Genomic DNA, 4,136 nt, shown 5'->3' with positions numbered 1-4,136 from the left:
ACAGGGCAGAGGACTGCCTACGATCCGCTTGGGGAGTCACGGCTGTCATCCGTTAGAGGGTGGAGGAGTGGCTGAGGACCAAGCTACAGCGAATCGGAGTAAGTGTTTTTTTTTTACTACACTTTCACAGGATGTACCACCTATTTTTAATCATTATTGTTTCCCTCCCCCTGTCCCCTCCCAGACTCAAGAAGGCTGGGATGACCTGCCGGCAGACATGGCGTAAGGCACGCCCTCCCCCAGGGAAAGAGAATGAGGGAGGAATGTGACAGGGTGGAGGGCGGGGCCAGGTCTGATTCTACACACCCGGTCCCTTATCAAGCTAATCAAGAGGGATAAAGGCCGACTGTGGACGGTGGTGCGACAGAGAGAGAGCGTTGACGGGCAGCTGTCCGACACCTTTGTGTGTATGTGTCTTTTTGTTTAGTTTTTCATTAAACTGTTATTTATATCGTCAAGCCGGTTCTCGCCTCTTCCTTTCCATTAATCCCTTTACACAGACCAACTCACGACCCGGGCGCGCAGCGCAAAGCGAGCTTGACGTGCGTCCGCTGTCGAAAGAGACAGATAAAGATTACTGATGCAAGTGCATGCCACTAAGATGACAAGCGCAATGCACTTATAGCGCAATACAAAACATGACATGGAGCATGAGTGTCTGGATCTTGACAGCAATACCAAACCAGACAGAAAGGCCAGGATCCAGACACGAAATGAAGACCGACTGAAGAGCGCACGGCAAGGAAATTAACCGAAACTGTGTGCTCACACCAACACAGACAATGAAACACAAGTCAGACATGGGATGATGAAGTCACGTAACAATACCCCCCCAAACATCAAACAATAGACAAGAAAAAACAAAACGAGCACTAACACAAAAGAGAAAATACCACAGAAAGGGAGAGAAACCAGAGAGGTATTTTAAGGAAAAGGGTGGTGTCCAGCGGCCTGGGATGAGACATCAGGGTAGAGGTGGGATCTGGAGGCCTGGGGAGGAGGTCTCAGGGCCAGTTTCCATTATGCATCCTGCACTGAAAAGCACATAGCCGGAAATGCATTAAAACAGTCAAAGATGCCATCTAGTGCATGTTTACATACACCAACATTTAAAAAGAGAGCAGATGGGCACGTGAACATGTCCATGACGCATTTGTGCTCAAAACAACAAGAGGCAGCAGCTGAATGAAACTTCTCATTTCAAATGGCTTCTCATTTTCAGAGTTGTAACTTGACACTGTGTCTTTTTAAAGCGGCACGAGATACATGACAATGACGTCTGTCTAGTGCATGTTTATACAAAATACTTCAAAATAGTTTAGGAATAGATAGGCCACAAACAGTAGATCTGTCTGTCCTGCTCCTTCTCTCTGAGTATGAACTGTTCGCCAGTGGTAAAGGGTGTAAAGTAGGTGTTAATGTTTTTTCGCTATAGTGGTGGTCATGAATTAATGGTCTCCCTAGTGACATAGGTAAATCACAGAAGTAGAGAACAAAGTACTTTTGCAGCTTGGTTTCAATAAATTACTTTATTACATTGGGGGATTAAATTTTGAGTTCTGAAATTTACATCATGTTTTTGTTGTAGAATTACCTCTCATATGTCAAAATATCAAGAAAAATTTGATTCCTCAAGACATGACCCCTTTAATGCTGATTGAGAATAGCCCGGTTTTGACCCCTTGTACAAGGGGAAAATATCGATTCTCTATTCAGAACTTCTTTTTCTTTGAATGCAGATTTATTATTTGTTTATAAAAGTATGTAATATGATCCAGCACAGTCACAGTTCTACATTTCTTACCAATGCACTTTGCATCTCTTAAATTTAAGATATCAACTGAATAATAATTTTTTTATTTTAACATAATTTCTTCCAAGGGCTGCATGTACTTTGAGAAGCAACAAACATTTAATTCTTCCCCGACAGTTTGTAAATTCAATTCACACCACCAGTGCAACGACTCCCCCAACAATTCCTGTGACATCATTGTGTGTGAAGAGGTTAACTCATTATTGATATTGCATAAGACAAATAGAGAGGTTGTTGATAGATGCACACTTACTTGAATTGGTTCAAAATGTTGCCAGTGTATTAAGCATATTAGAAGTTTGTTAATGCATTTTTGAGGCATTAGTTAGCATGTAGAGCACTTACTTTGCTTTCCACCAGCGAGAACTAAACTTGAAAGTGGATCAGACCCCATCTCAACCACAAACAATAATGGCAAGTCCATGTAAGGAAAAAACAAAACAAAAAAAACACCACAAATGTTGTCAAGGATGAGTAGGTGCCACAGAGTTGAGAAATGAATTGGATCTCACAGGTAAGTATCTCTCAACACAATCCTGTAAACTTGCCATCATATTATATTTATTTTTATTTTGAAACAAAATAACATTTAAATGTTCTACATTAGCAGTGAGATCTAAAATTTTGTACATACTCTAAAATGCAAGTACATTGTATTCTATAAACTTTAAATAGTGGGTGTTTTAATTGGTTTCCATGAACGTGCAGCTTTAGTGTGGAGTTGCTATTGATGGCTTTACAATTTTAATTTACAAATGATTTAATAACACATTTAAAACATTATAACCTTTTTATAATGTTAACACTGTATATAAACAATATTGTTGACATTTTTTGGAATGCTCTCTTTCCAGACCAAATAAAAAATGGAATTTTCAGGTGAGTTTATCAAAAGTGAAGGTGTCTACACCTCGTTTTGTTTATTTGACTACAACAGACACTGTGTGGATGTATACCTACTGTATAACCAAGGTTAGAGCTGCACTGTTAATACTAATAGTTTTCTCAAATTGTAAAAAATAACTAAAATAGTTTACTGAACTAAATGTACATTTGTTGCTATTCTTACTGGGTTTTATTAAGTTACGATTACTTTCTAAACCCTAAAGTTTTCATCAATAAAAACATTTAAGTGGTCCTGATTAAACAGTACTTGAAATGCCACATTTTGCAATCATAACTCAAATATATACGTTCTTTCAACTTTGGCTCAACTTAATAAAAAAAAACAGATTGCCTTAAACAATCTTAGTGAGGTCAACTAATTAGATTTACAGTGCATGAAAGTACATCTTTGAACTTGTCCATTAACCCAAATAGTTATTCTATATGATGTAAGTATTTTTGATAATCATTTTAATCTTTCTTGCATTAAAATAAAGGCTCTGATGGATTGTAGAACTTTAAAAGTCTGAGCATGAAATTTGAGGTCTGCAGATATGAAGTTCATGAACTAGGCTGTTCATTGTGTTGGAAGGATGAGCTAGTCATCACATTCATTTGAATTCATAATAAGCAATAGACGTGTAGTAAATGAATAAACAATAAATAATAAGCAATACATTTAGCATTTGATACATTCACCTGCCATGTCTCTTTATACTCCACCAGAGGTCAGCAGAATGATGCCACACCCAGAACCTTATCTCTGCCCTTCTCCTCTGGAGCCCTTGATCAGGGTCAGAGATGTTTGTTAACAGTAATACATTATTTCTGTTGTATATGAATATTTTTACAGTCTAAGATGGCCATTATTTACATTTGTTTTATTTTAGATTGATCAGTTGTTTGTTCACAAAGACCAAACCCTGGACGAGGTTGTGGCAGAAGGTTTGTTCATCAACTGCATGAGCATTGTATAGAATGGAATACAACAAAATAAAACTAGAAAAGGAAAGTAAGACAAACTTTGTCAGAAAGGCTTTGTTTAAAATAGTATTACAAACTTTACATTTAAAAATAGATTGAAGGAAATTTTGGTCGCATGTCAAGAATAATGTTTTTTTGTTATTTTTTAAAGTTGTAAAATATTACATTTGTCAAACCAACAAAACCATTAAACACTTATATTTCCTACCTTTTCATTTTTTCAAGCATGCTGTGGAATAAGGTCTAACAATAGATATGTGGTGAAGGATGAAGCTGGGAATAAAGTTTTAGATATTTGTGAAGAGAATGAGTGTTGTACCAGGCAATGCTTTGGTCCAGCACGCTCCTTCATAATGTGTGTTATGAACAACTCAAATCATGAGGTCATCAGGCTGGTGCGACCGTATGTTTGCAACTGCTGCCAAAATGAGGTATGAATATTATCCTTGTTTTT

Source organism: Xyrauchen texanus, chromosome 9, assembly GCF_025860055.1.
Source record: "Xyrauchen texanus isolate HMW12.3.18 chromosome 9, RBS_HiC_50CHRs, whole genome shotgun sequence".
NCBI lineage: Eukaryota > Metazoa > Chordata > Actinopteri > Cypriniformes > Catostomidae > Xyrauchen > Xyrauchen texanus.
The sequence above is the reverse complement of the archived record's forward strand: the minus strand, read 5'-3'. Positions refer to the sequence as shown.